Source organism: Erigeron canadensis, chromosome 6, assembly GCF_010389155.1.
Source record: "Erigeron canadensis isolate Cc75 chromosome 6, C_canadensis_v1, whole genome shotgun sequence".
NCBI classification, from domain to species: domain Eukaryota; kingdom Viridiplantae; phylum Streptophyta; class Magnoliopsida; order Asterales; family Asteraceae; genus Erigeron; species Erigeron canadensis.
In genome coordinates this window covers 3,949,224-3,965,150 of record NC_057766.1, presented here as the reverse complement: position 1 = coordinate 3,965,150, position 15,927 = coordinate 3,949,224, and positions in this window count along the sequence as shown.

Genomic DNA, 15,927 nt, shown 5'->3' with positions numbered 1-15,927 from the left:
AGTTAGGATAAGATCAGCATGGACCGAGATGAGGCTCAAAATAAGGACCCCAACTATAGTGTTCATGCGCTTAGTTTCATAAGATCCCACACTTTTGAAAGCTTTATTTTGGTTGATTAAGTATATAGCATTTTTGTTATCTTTAGGCTGTAGGCCAATATGTTTTATGTTGTGTTTCCTTTATATAAGTTTTGTTTTTTTCGGGCTCCAAGAGATAAGAACTACTTGTAAGATTCAGCAAGCACATAGATTAGTTTCAGAAGAATTTTATGGGGACAAAACTCAGAAGTTTCAGGGAAAGAAGGGCAAAACTCATAAAGTGAGTAAGGCATTAATCATTTATATCAATACTCTCTATTAAAAATTATATAGGGTGTTGAAAAGTTTACATGTTTAGGACATGCAATTTTACCCTTTTACCCTTTCCCTTCAAACAAAACTAAATATCCCCATTCTCTCTCCAAAACAACACACAAAATATTCTTTCTTTCTATATACCAAAACAATACACAACTCCTTTTTAAAAATTATATGGGTTGTTGAAAAGTTTACATGTTTGAGACATGCAATTTTACTCTTTTACCCTTTCTCTTCAAACAAAACTAAATATCCTCATTCTCTCTTTCTCTCTCCAAAACAACACACAAAATATTCTTTCTTTCTATATACCAAAACAATACACAACTCCTTTATTTTCGTAAATAACCACCGCCGTCGTCCATCATCAACCGCCGTCGTCCATCATGAGCCACCGTCGTCCATAATATCCGTCACAACGTGCGGGTACCATGCTCGTTTCAAAGAGGGAATGACAACTATATACTAACTTGGGTCTCCGGATGCTAAGTTTTCCAATATTTAATAAGAAAGAAACGACAAATTACCTGTTTTTACATGAGTCAAAGAAACTGAAATCTAGGTTCATCGATCTTTTTCCACTTCCTTTTCTTCATAACTACTATTTCTTCACAACTTCTTGCTCATCAATTCACAACTTCTTTCAATGTAACCTGTATTATCATCATTATCTTATTTTATCAACATTACGGTATTACCTAGATTTCATTATATTGCTGATAACACTCATAGGAATCAGAATGACCAAGAACAGATAACCAGCAGCAAAAATAAAATCAAAATATAAAACTAAAACCCAAATTTAAAAAACAAAATATAACAAAGAAACTGTAGGGTGTGGTCCTTCTTGTTTGAGATTTACGGTTCTGTTTTATGATGAGGAAAAGAGAAATGAAATGGCAGAGTTTTTAAAATGTAATGTAAAAGGGAAAAACTGCTACTTTCATTAAACAACCATGGGCTAAATATATAGCCTTACAAAGACACTACGTGGAAAAACCAACAAAAACTGACACCGCCTAAAGTAATGGAACATGGGAGGACCACTTCTCCACTCCATATCCCATACTTGTGACTTGGTCAAATACTAACTTCCTAAATGATAAAAACATGCTGGCTACATAATTTGCTAACCAACAATAAAACATATTGGACTTGAAACTTTAGACTTAGACACACTAATTAATAGACTAACATACTAAGATAGACTTGCAACTATGACTTACTAGACACTTAAGACATTAATTTAAACAAGCCCATAAAACGACTTAATTATGTCAAGATTATCCAACAATCACCCCTATAATCTTGACATCAACCCATAATTTCTTCAAGGCAAAGCCAGTTCATCATCATCCATGTTGATCAAATTAGCCTCTTTTTCTTTGCTCTTCCATTTAGTGCATTCATTTGCAAAATGGCCAAACTCTCCACACTCATAGCACCTAAATTTACTCTTATCAAACCGACCTCTTCCACGTCCTTTTTCACCTCTACCATGTCCACTTCCGCGACCTCTACCTTGTCCATAGTGCTTACCACCATTCTCTCCATGTGTTAACATAAGTTGGTTGTGATTTTCTTCCTTTTCTTCAAAACCGTCAAGCCTATCTTCATATGCTTTTAGTCTCCCAACGGCTTCAACAAGTGGCATATTTTCAATATCACCATATTTTTCAATAGAAGAAACAATTGGTAAGTATTTCTTTGTAACCGAATTGAGAAACTTTCTAACGGTTTCTTCTTCATCAATGCACATGCCAAGACACTTGAACCTCTCAATTATACTACCCATTTTGCCTTCAAAATCAATGATTGTCTCACCTTCCTTCATTTTTAGTTTCTCCATCTCGCCCTTCAATGTTTGTAGTCTCGCCTTTTGCACTCTTTCGGTTCCCAAACACCGAGTCTTGATTGATTTCCAAACATCTTGTGCATTCTTGTGTTTAGCAACCTGCAAAAGAACATTTTTAGGAAGAGTGTTATAGATTATGGCTTTTGTGGTGTAGTTTCTCTTCTCATCTTCATCTTCTCCCGTCACCGTCTTCCAAAGGCCTTGTGCTCTCAACACCGTTTCAACCAAAATCGACCACGATGTGTAGTTCGTTTCGGTTAGTCTTGGGCACTGAAGTGGAACACTTGCTTGTTCATGGTCACGTACAATCAAACTCTTATCACTTGTCGACATTTCTTGCTGTTCTTGCTATCTTTCTTCTCTGCTACGCGCGTTTTTCTTTCTGCCTGCCGCTGTAACTTGCTGCTCTTGCTAACCGGTTTATAAACTTGCTATCTTGTTGTTTCTAGTTGCTGACTTGCTGTTTTAACATGCTAAGATCGAGCCATAAGTCTCTGATACCACGTGTAGGGTGTGGTCCTTCTTGTTTGAGATTTACGGTTCTGTTTTATGATGAGGAAATGAGAAATGAATGGCAGAGTTTTTAAAATATAATGTAAAACGGAAAAACTGCTACTTTCATTAAACAACCATGGGCTATATATATAGCCTTACAAAGACACTACGTGGAAAAACCAACAAAAACTGACACAGCCTAAAGTAATGGAACATGGGAGGACCACTTCTCCACTCCATATCCCATACTTGTGACTTGGTCAAATACTAACTTCCTAAATGATAAAAACATGTTGGCTAAATGATTTGCTAACCAACAATAAAACATACTAGACTTGAAACTTTAGATTTAGACACACTAATTAATAGACTAACATACTAAGATCGACTTGCAACTATGACTTACTAGACACTTAAGACATTAATTTAAACAAGCCCATAAAACGACTTAATTATGTCAAGATTATCCAACAGAAACTAACATGCATAACAAACATTACATGCGGCAAAAACTACATAGTATCACAGTACACCACACTGTCACATTAACTAAAGCACTCGATCGCCATTCAGTCACAAAATCTCATTATATATCGCTTAACTAACAGAGAAGCACTAACATTTAGTCCAAAGAATAGCATAAATTTACAAATATTACTCGATAATATTTAGTCCAGGAAATAACAAACCTATTGTTGTCATCTTTCTACCACGATAAACTTGTATCTTTCGTCCACTTCTATGGTATTATAAACTGGAGAGAAGAAAAACATGAAATCATATTGATCGAAATTGACAATATTTTAAAGGAAACAAAATATCTTAAAAAAAACCCCTAAAATACCTATTTGTCTTGGCGACGAACATGGGGGTGTTGATGATACCGACGACATTTGATGGAGCAGAATATAGACAATCATTTGAAGTACACTAGTTTTTTAGATTCTTATTCGATGTTTTCTTTGATTAAAATTATACATTCACATATAAGCATTCATCATAGCATGCTACATCCGAACCTAGCGAAATTTATGTAATATTTTATATCCATGTATATGTTTAAAGATACAATACAAGGGGGGATTTCCTACAAGGGTGAGTTATTTTAAAAACTCATAAAAAAAAAAAAACTCAAGAACTATTCTGTACCACACATTCTTTCTAACTTTCTATCTCTTCAATTAGATAATAAAATTCACCCAAATCATTCAAAATGTTTTTTCTCACAAACCGTAAATCCTTAGACGAAACAAAAAGCATGGGTAGTCTTAAAATTTCCTCCTCTTTCGTTAGAGATCCAATTTAATATACTTTTGACAACTTTTTAATTTTCGTTTTTTTTTTACTTACACATGTGTAGGTTGAACAAAAAATATGATTCGGAGCGGGCTTCACCCTTAAGGATATTCATAAACCAAAGCTGGTGGGGGTGATAGCTCATTGAGGGTGATAGGTCATAGTGTGATAGGTCATAGAGGGTGATAGGTCATAGGGGGTGACCGGTGATGGGTGATCTACCTAACGGGCTCCGCCCTTAGCCGCTATGTCTCCGCCCTTGGCTACCATGGCTCCGCCATGGATTGACGGGTTCCGCCCTTAACCTTCATTGTTGTGTACATATGTTCATTTACTAATTTACATGTGAAAACAATGATCTTACACATGTGTAAGTACACAAGTACAAGAGGAAAAAAAACGAAAATCAAAAAGTCGTCAAAAGTATATTGAATTGGATCTCTATCGAAAGAGAACGAAATTTTAAGACTAGTCATGCTTTTTGTTTCGTCTAATATTTACGGTGTGTGAGATAAAGCATTTTGAATGATTTTGGTGAATTTTATTATTTAATTGAAGAGAGACAAAGAGGAAAAAAAATGTGTGGTCAAGAATGATTCTTAAGTTCTTTTTTATTTGTGGGTTCTTAAATAACCCTTCCTCTACAATACAATATTCAAACATCCTGATAAAATAAAATATTGAAAAATTAGGTAAAAATTCATAGCAGCATAACTTATTGAGTGAAAGAGAAATGGACTTGTAAAAACTAAAAATTCTGAAATATGTGACATATACTATATGAAAGCAGCTAAATTATATATATAATGTAAAAACTTACAAGAGAAGAAGGGATGTAGGTTTTGTAGCATAGTGGGTCGGTGGGTTTTTTCTCCCATGGTCGGAGACGGTGTGTAGCCTAATTGATGGAACAATAGAGACTGAGAAAGGGGAAAAAGGGAAAGAGGCAAAAAAAAAAAAAAAGATTTGGTTGTGTTTTTCTCTGGATTCTTTTTATTTTTTTTGGTTAATTGCAGGATTCATCCCTGTGGTTACCGTTTTCGTGGTTTACATCCTTACTTGAAAATTTTAGCTAAACACATCCAAACTACCAACATTTGTCGCAGAATTCGTCCTTTTGAATGATGACGTTTCTTTCCTTTCGTAAAGTGGTGTCACGTGCGTCGCTTACAAGCGCATTTTAGTATTTTTCTCACAGCCCCGTTTTAGTAGTTGCAAGTATCATCCCCGTGGTTTGACTATTTTCGTATTTGTCATCCAACTTTTTGATTTTAGAAAAACCTTAAATATATGAACATAGATTAAACCCGTTCGATAGACGGTATTGATAAAATATACTTATTATATCTTTATAATCTAGAAATATATTTTTAAAAATGTTAAATTTCATAAGATATTGTAATAATATATAACTTGTAGTTTCTAACCAATCTTATCATACAACATGTTCAAAATTAACAATAAAAATGAAAATAAAAAATCTTGATGTACCATTGGAACTAAAATAAACATATATAAATTACTCTTACAAAAATACATACATGTTTTTTGTTGCATAATAACAAATCAAAAAAAAAATAGACATCAGGTCATTTAGGATTTATATAAATAATCAAAAGTTACCAATCCTTTTTGGAAAAAACACAATGTTTACATTTCAATAAATACTTATAATAACATAGATGATTACAACTCAAAAAGTAATTATGTATGAACCAATAATATACCATTTACTACATACATAACATTAGATAAAAAGAAATAGAGTTTGTTTTCGGTTAGAAATGTGAAAGTATTCTTAAGAAGTGATAAAGACTTCAACGAATGTTTTGTGTTTAAATGGTCTAAATGGGTCACTAAAGATTGCAATATCTTTATGTGGATAGTTTCTATCGATAGGATTCCGACGATGGCATCCCTCAAAAAGAGGAATGTGGCTCTCGACAGCGTGGGTTGTGTCTTGTGCGAAGCTGCAGAAGAAGACCTGGAGCATATTCTTTGTTCTTGTGACCTTGCGATTTCTATATGGTACAAAGTTAGCATTTGGTGTAGGGTGAAACCACTCTTTTTCTTTTCAGTCACAGACATTCTTGGGATTGAAGAACACTTGGGGCTCGGGAGTACTACCAAGAAGATCTTCAAAGGAATTCTCTTTGTTACTTGTTGGTCACTTTGGAGAGCAAGAAATAATAAAAGATTTAATGAAGAAAAAATTGTGGAAGAGAGAGTCTTTCAAGAGATAAAAGCTATTAGCTATTTTTGGTTTAAAAATAAATCAAGGAATTGTACAATTAGCTTAAATGATTGGAATAGATTTGATGTTTGTAAATAAGAGGAAGTTGTAATTGGGGTTTCTGCCAACATTTGTGGGTGGAAGTGATTGTGAATAAAAGTTTAATTTTTAAAAAAAAAAAGTTAATATAAGAAAAAGTTGAAGAATGAAACATAGGGGAAAAAAAGTAAGCATTAGTAGAGAGGATACCATAACAAACTAAATTAATAAATAGACAATACACAAATAGTAATGAAATATAAAAGTTACAAGAAAAAAGACAGTCTAAAAACATAACAAAGTAATAATACAAGTAAACGGTATAATAATCAAGATTATATAGAACCATTAGTTGAAGAATATGTCAATTATAGACAATATACAAAACAATAAGATTAGAAGATGAATAATACAATTAAAATAATATATTTATTTTTCTTTGCATATTTTTTGTATGAAGAATAATACATAAAAAAAATATGAATAATCAATTTAGATCACCGTTAGCAAAAGAAGATGTCATAACAATCCATAATTAATGAATACACAATACACAAATAATAATAGGATTAGAAAGACATAGAAAAAAGAGAAAATTTCATTACATCACCCTGTGGTTTGCTATTTTATCAAGTTTCGCCCTCATACTTTTCTTATTACTACATCATCCTGTGGTGACTTTTTGAATCATTAGAAACTCCTCCGTCTATGAGCCGTTTGTAACCCTCTGTTAACCCCTCACGTGCATACCACGTGAGGGTATTATTGTCATTTTACATCTGAAACAACCCTCATCCTTCCCAGACTATGAACACCTTTATAAAAGAGAAAATTACTTATATAGATAAATTGAAGACCCTATTTTACAATATGCACCACCTTTTGAAAAGTATCCAATTTAGACATTGTTACCGTGGTAAATAGTTTTAAAGCACACGGATGACAACCACCAATATGTATTTGACATCTGGCTCTCTTTTTCTTTTTCTCTTTTCATATCCCTGCTACCTTAGTAGTGCTAGCCAGACAATTTCTTCTATTCCCCAAAACACATACGAAATTTCAGAGGGAGATACAAAAATTCTGAAAATTAAAAAATAATGTTTGCGTATCGGAAATTGGCAATCTAGATTTTCTTCAACAGGAAGGTACGAACCAATTTCATGACAAAGTGACAAGCAATTCCTGTGATGGATTCTTTTAACTAATTCATTAAACAAATTGAGACATATGAAAAGAATTCAAACGGTCATGTGCATACTTATAAACACTTTAGTTTGTGACAATGTTTAGCTTTCATATGATTCTAGAAGCATAAGTTTTAGCTTATACGAGCTTTGGAGCCAAAATATGGTTATAACTCTAAAGGGTTGATGGTGGGTTTTTTTTTTATAAATCCATTGCTTTTATACAATGGAGCCTAGCAAAGTTTCGTTTTTGTAATATAGCGTTTAATGAAATATGTTGGAAATTTTTTTTGAAACGGGCGTATTTTAAGGGTGTTTTGTCAAACAAGTTTTCAAAAAAAAAATTGTACAACCAGTAAAACCGGTATTCCAAAAACCGGTTTCAAAATTTTGCCTCCAAACCGGTATTTGAAATACCGGTTTCAAAAAAAGGACGTCTGAAACCGGTATTAATACCGGTTTCAGGTTTGACAGATTGATTTGACATGGCATCACATAGCTACAGTGGTCAAGTGCACTAACTTCGAAACCGGTATTTGGAAAACCGGTTTCAAAGTTTGTATATATATATATATATATATATATAATTTTGTTAGCCTAAAAGCAAAGGTATCCTTCATCATGCATGATTTTTTTCCTATCTATAAATTATGTACTTAAAGTTTGATTCCATCATGCGTGCACAGAATCACTTTCTTTTTTATATATATGTAATTGCTTTTGCTTTTTTAATCAAAGGTTTCTAGTTGAAGCTTTTGTAATAGAAAAATTAGAGTAGTAGTTAAACACAAAACAAACAGCACAGAATCACTTTCTTTTCCTACTTCCATTTCTTAATCACATCTTTCATTTAGTATTTCTGTTTTGAATCTTAAAGAAAGATTCAATTCATGCATATTTCACTTCATTATGCTTGTTTATTAATTTGTAGCAAAAAGGCCAGAAAAAAGCATGGGTCCAAACAATTTATGGGTCAGGCCAAAAGAAACTCATTAGATGATAAGAAATTGCATGAAAATAAGCTCAAAGTTGCTCTTCAACAAGCATCTGAATATGGGTCTCTTGTTAAACCTCAAAATATCGACGTTTCAGAAGATTATACATTATATGGTGGTATGGAGAAAGGTACAGTTGAACATGATATAAAAGCTAGGATCATGGATTACTTGAACATCCCTGAAAATGAATATGGTTTAGTGTTTACGAAGAGCCTGAACCGAATTATATATATATATATACAAACTTTGAAACCGGTTTTTCAAATACCGGTTTCGAAGTTAGTGCACTTGACCACTGTAGCTATCTGATGCCCTGTCAAATCAACCTGTCAAACCTGAAACCGGTATTTGAAATACCGATTTCAAACGTCCTTTTTCTGAAACCGGTATTTCAAATACCATTTTCGAGGCAAAATTTTGAAACCGGTTTTTGGAATACCGGTTTTACTGGTTGTACAAATTTTTTTTTTCGAAAACTTGTTTGACAAAACACCCTTGAAATACGCCCGTTTCAAAAAAAAATTCAATATGTTGGGTGTTATACATAAAAAACCATTTGCATGATTAGAGGCCAGTCAAGGCGTCAAGCCAAGTTTATGTAAACCAAAATATCTTTCTTTTACGAACCTTAGATTGAATTTACACCCAACGAGGCAACGAGTTACTACCTTTTCTTTTTTTTGAACAATAATGTCTTGCTAACATGTCCAGCAAGTTCTAAAAGAAATTTAAACCGATAATATACTCCACCGGTAAAGATCAAAGGCCATATATTTGAGACCCGCCTGCATTAGTTGATACAACAGAACCACATATACAATACCATCTTATCAATCGCAGTTAAAAGTCTTCAGTTGAAGATAGAAAGAAAAAACAATTAAGAAGAATGAGGTTAAGCTTGTAACAGGAAAGATGAAAGAGGAAAGAGAAAAAGATAGTCAGATGTCAAATATTTATAGGCTGGCTTTTTATCTGTGTGCTTTAAAACTATTCACCACGGTAACAATGTCTAAATTGATGAAAGTGCTCCAAAAGTTGAGGTGCATAGTGGCTAAAGTTGGTTATTGAAAAAGTCAGAGCATGTGGTTGATAACCGAGATTCTAGTAGCAGTTTAATATCTTATGGGTTTTTTTTTCCTAATGAATAACTCTACACATGTTTACACGTGAGTGGGTCAGTCGTGGGTCAGTTACCTAGAGTTTAGGATTTCAGTTTATTTCATGCCTTTAAATACTTGGTTTATCATGCTCTGTAACTATGCAATTCAGTTAATGACAATTTTCCTTTGTCGAGTTATTCCTCAGTGTTAACAAATTTTCTTGTCATCTTGATATCACTGATCATCGGTGGTATCAGAGCCAATCCAATCACTCTCATTCATTCCACAAAAGTCTTACTTAAAACCTTATTGTGCTTCCATGGCTGAACCAACCTCTGCGATTCAAACCCAACCCACACCGATCCCTGTGTTTAAAGGGGACGGTTATGAACACCGGTGCATAAGAATGAAAACCATTCTGAGATTGAGAGATTTATGAGACCTAGTTGAAACAGGTGTTGATCAAGGTGACAAAGACCAAAGCCGCCTTAAAGCTGCAACTAAGAAGGATGCTCATGCAATGGCAATCCTCCAACAAGTTGTTCATGATCAACTGTTCTCGGGAATTGCCGGTGCTTCAAGTGCAAATTAAACGTGGGAAATTCTGCAGATGGAGTTTCAAGGTGATGAGCAAGTCAAATCTGTTAAACTACAAATGTTGAGACGTGAGTTGGAAAACTTACGCATGACTAAAGGAGAACTCATTGGAGAGTATTTCTCTCAGGTGATGGCTATAGTCAGCCAGAAGCGAGCCTTTGGTGAGACCATGTTGGATCAGATTATCGTGGAGAAAGTCTTGAGGAGCCTCACTCCCCGGTTTGATTTCATTGTTCCTACAATTGAAGTTGCTACTGACCTGTCAAAGCTAACCCCTGTTAAGCTAATGGGGTCTCTCCAATCACAAGAAGCAAGACTCAATAGTCAGTCTAAAGAAATAGGAGAAAGAACTGAAGAGCAGGCCCTTCAAGTTGTGCAAAATGCAACCCAGGGGTTTCGATCCACTTCACCAAGAGGAAGAGGACGTAGAACAGTAAGGGGGAGAGGCAGAGGAAGAACTACTGATCAAAGCAGAGTGCCTCAATGCAATGTTTGCAAGAAATTCGGTCATTTGAAACGTGACTGTTGGTATAATGAAGGGAATCATGTGCAAGTTGTAACTGAAGAAACACCTACTCAAACTTAAGAAGTTGCTCAAGAACAAGAGGAAGCAGTGCCAAATCTCTTTATGATGTTCACTGATAGCATTGATGAACCATCGAGCCATCTCTGGTTCCTTGATTCCGGATGTTCCAATCATATGACTAGGGTCAAGGACAGTTTTTCACAACTCGATGATACATTTAGAGTGAATGTTAACCTTGGAGACAAGAGAAAGCTTCAAGTCAGGGGGAAAGGTACAGTTCGGGTTAACCTCTCAAATGGTAGCTACAAGTTGATTGAAGATGTGTATTACATTCCCATGTTGGAATATAATCTGCTTAGTGTAGGGCAGTTAATGAAGAAAGGATATGCTATACTTTTTGATGAAGGGAAGTGTGTCATCACCAAGAAAGAAAATGGAGCTGATCTTCTAACTGTAAAAGCGGGTACTAATAACATGTTCATTTTGGATATTACCAAAATGGAGTACCAACAAAGGCCGTCTCACAACTCCAAGGATGCAGAAACTCAGCTTTGGCACTTAAGGTATGGACACTTTCACTCCCAAGGTTTGAAAACTTTATCAGAGAAAAGTATGGTTTTTGGGATTCCAAGAGTAAATCTCTTTAACTCATGTGAGGGATGCATTCTTGGAAAATCTCATCAACAACCTTACTCTTCTCACTCCTGGAGGGCTACAAAGCCTCTTGAACTTATTCATGCTGATTTATGTGGAGAAATGCAAGTGGAAAGCCTAGGTGGCAGCCTTTATTACTTTCTTTTCATAGATGATTTTTCAAGAATGAGTTGGGTGTATTTTTTGAAAAACAAATCACAAGCATTTCAAAAGTTCAAAGTTTTTAAAAGCATGGTTGAAAAAGAAAGTGAGCGCCATATCAAAGTTTTAAGAACAGACCGTGGAGGTGAGTTTTGTTCAAATGATTTTAATCAGTTTTGTGAATCAAATGGGATAAAACATGAGTTGACAGTAGCATACACTCCACAACCCAACGGGGTTGTGGAACGAAAAAACCGAACTATCATGGGTATGACACGAAGCATGCTAAAAGAAAGGGGGCTTCCAAAGTGTTTCTGGGCCGAGGGGGTAGCTACTACTGTGTACTTACTCAATAGGGTTGTAACCAAGGCAGTGGAAAATAAAACCCCCTATGAAATATGGTATGGCCATAAACCATCTGTGCATCACCTACGTGTTTTTGGGATCATAGCTTATGGTCATGTCACTACTCATCAAAGAAGGAAACTAGATGATAGAGCTGTTAAATGCATCTTTATAGGCTATGCCCTAGAAAGCAAAGGCTATAGACTATACAATCCCATTAACAAAAAGATTCAAGTAAAAAGAAATGTTGTCTTTCTTGAACATCACAGGTGGAAATGGGAAGAAAGTGACAACAAGGTTGAGGAGGCTTGTGAAATTGGGTTAGATGACCCATTTCCTGCGAATTTTCATGAGCAAAATGCCCCATTAGATGGTGACATCTCACAGTCCTTTGATAATGATGTTACTAGTCAAGAAAGAGATATTGTACTCCCTTCTACAATTCATGCAGTACCAGCTCACATGAACAAACAACTCACTCCAACCAAATTATTTATTCACCTTTATCCCATACATCACTTTCCCATGTGGCCCCACCAACTCCAAATTCCCATGGGTCCTCTACTAACACCCCTCCAAATTCACCTTTATGTCTCACAGCCTGATGGATTCGTGAAATCTGGAAATGAGCATAAGGTCTATAGGTTGAAGAAAGCCTTATATGGGCTTAAACAAGCCCCACGGGCTTGGTATGCTAGGATCGATGGGTATCTCACTCAAAAAGGGTATGTTCGTAGCATCAATGAACCTACATTGTATGTCAAAATAGTTGATGATGATATCATATATGTATGTCTGTATGTTGATGACATAGTATATACGAGCTCCTCAACCAAAATGGTGGAAGAATTTAAGGCATGCATGGAGCAAGAGTTTGGGATGTCTGACATGGGTTTATTACAGCTATTTCTTGGAATTGAAGTAAAGCAATCTTCTCAAGGGGTGTTTTTGTCTCAAGGAAAATATGCAAAGTCACTTCTTTCCAAATTCGGATTAGAGGGATGCAAGACTGAAAGTACACCAATGAATGCTAATGAAAAATCGTTACTTGATGACAAGGCAGAGAAGGTGGATGAAGGAATGTTTAGAAGCCTAGTTGGGGGACTGATCTATCTCACTCATTCAAGGCCTGATTTGGCTTATTCTGTGGGACTTATCTCAAGGTTCATGCAAAGTCCCTCAAGTCTTCATCTGGGAGCTGCAAAGCGTATTCTAAGGTATGTGGCTGGAACAGTTGAGTATGGTATATGGTACGAAAAGGGGGTTCCCATTCAGCTTCAAGGTTACACTGATAGTGACTGGGGAAGCTCAGTTGATGATCAAAAAAGTATCTCTGCTAATGTGTTTAGTTTAGGAAGTGGTGCAGTGTCTTGGAGCTCAAAGAAGCAAAACGTGGTTGCACTCTCGAGTACTGAAGCAGAGTATGTGGCCTCATCTGGTGCAACCAGCCAAGCTGTATGGTTGAGGAGAATTTTGGGTTATTTGAATTTACATCAAGTGGCTCTTACTGTCTTGTTTTGTGACAACCACTCATCAATAAATCTGACCAAGAATCTTATCATGCATGCACGTACAAAGCACATAGAGATAAAGCATCATTGCATTCTTGATATGGTGGCTAAGAATGAGATAACTTTGGAGTATTGTGGCACTGACATGCAGGTGGCAGATGTATTAACCAAGGCTTTGGGCCGTGAAAAGTTTACTAGATTCAGGTTGTAGCTGGGTGTCGAGGAATTTGGAGCAAGGGGGGATGATGAAAGTGCTCCAAAAGTTGAGGTGCGTAGTGGCTAAAGTTGGTTATTGAAAAAGTCAGAGCATGTGGTTGATAACCGAGATTCTAGTAGCAGTTTAATGTCTTATGGTTTTTTTTTTCCTTTTGAATAACTCTACACACGTTTACACGTGAGTGGGTCAGTTACCTAGAGTTTAGGATTTCAGTTTATTTCATGCCTTTAAATACTTGGTTTATCATGCTCTGTAACTATGCAATTCAGTTAATGAAAATTTTCTTTCGTTGAGTTATTCCTCAGTGTTAACAAATTTTCTTGTCATCTTGATATCACTGATCATCATAAATTGAATATTTTTTGAAAAGGTGGTGCATATTGTAAAATAGGGTCTTTCAATTTGCTTATAGAGGTAATTTTCCCTTTATAAAACTCAACAACATCATAACCATCTTCACAACCCTCATCCTTTAATACTTGAATCAATTTTTCAAGTATATACAAATCATAAAACTCAGTATGTTCATCATTCATATCCCAAATACAACAAACACAAAACACACATTCGAAATCATATTATTTGGAAGAAAATACAAAACATAATGATAAATATAGATTTGGATATATAGACTGTAGAATAAGAATTAATGGAGATTTAGATATAACTAGATTGTCAAAATCACGATTGGAATCGAGATGAGAAACACACACAAATGAACTTCCTAGATCCAACTATATCTATATCTACATGCTCTATTCATCCATAAACTTGATAAAATAATATCCATATTTATCTTTGATTTAGTTCATCAGACAAAAAGAAACAGAACCATGTATATCTCACACTCAACTCCGGCCACTACTAAAACAGCCGCCGACCACCACCCAACCGCCCCTTTTCGCACCACCCTCAAGCACCACAGCGCCACCACCACTCCAGTTAAAGAATAGAAATATAGATAACAAAAGTAGCGAATCTTTTATACCCATTTCAAGAAACATCATATCACAAATTTTTATACTCAAAGAACAAAACCCATCAAAAAATTTCCTTGAAATTCTTTGAAATCAGTGTATGTTTGTGTTTATTTATTAATCATCAATAAGCAATACCCACTTCAAAAATCATCATTCTCGCCATTCCTTTGAAGATCACTGTCGTCGCCCACCTTTTTCCGTCCCTACGCCATCTATTTTGTCGTGTCTTTCTGGCGCACCACCACTCCACCGTCGCCGTTACCTAAACCCAAAGAAACAAGAAAATGCAAGGGTTTCAGATCTGGATTCGTTGGAAAATGTGACCATGGAGCTTGATGGTGCTAAACTCTATAATGTTTTTGCATCAGAGAAAAAGAGAGGGAGAAGATATGCATATGGATCTTTACTTTGTTTTTGATGTTGGTTGTTTCCATCAGAGAAAATGAGAGGAACAAGAGAGATAAATATGTTTTATATTTTTTGATTATACAAGTATAAGAGTTTGAGAAAAAAAAAAGAGTTGATTATTTATGTGATTACGAGAGCAAGTATCCGTGCGTTGCGGCGGTGAGATGGTGGAGTGATATTTAGGTCATAGAGTATGATAGGTTATAGGAGTTGGTATGTTATAGAGTATGATAGTCAAATGTCTTAGTAGTACGGGCTCCGCCCTCGGATTTAAAAATTTGTCGAAAGTATATCGAATGACATCTCTAATGAAAGAGCATGAAATTTTAAGAACACCCATACATTTTTTATAATTTATCGATGTACAGTTTTTGAGATAAAAGATTTCGAATGAATTGGAGGAATAAATGATTTATGGAGGAGAGAGAAAAAAGATGTTTGGTTGAGATTTGAAGAGAGAGAAAGGGTATTATAGTTATTTCAGATAAATATAGAATAGATAGAAGGGGCATTTTGAGAAAGTACTTAAAATCAATATTGAAAATTTCAAGTTCAATGTTGAAAATCTAGAGAAATTATGCTTTATAATATAGTATAAATATTAGGTATGAATATAGATATAGATATATACAGATACAAATATATAAAAGAATGAGTTTGGTTGGATTCAGATATGGAAAAAAATAGAGAAGAAAGTGTTTGGAGATCAAATGATTAATGTGTCCTCACGTGCAATGCACATGGGGTTAACGGAGCCATAATGACGTCGGTTAAGGTGAGGGGTTTCTAATGATACAAAAAGTCACCACAGGGTGATGTAATAATAAGGAAAAGTACGGGGACGAAACTTGATAAAATGACAAACCATAGGGTGATATAATGAAATTTTCTCTAGAAAAAATAAAAACTTGAAAAAAAACAATTTCTTTGTAACATCCCAAACTTTTTAATTAACGGTTGACTTGAGTCGTTAAGTCAACATTACGTG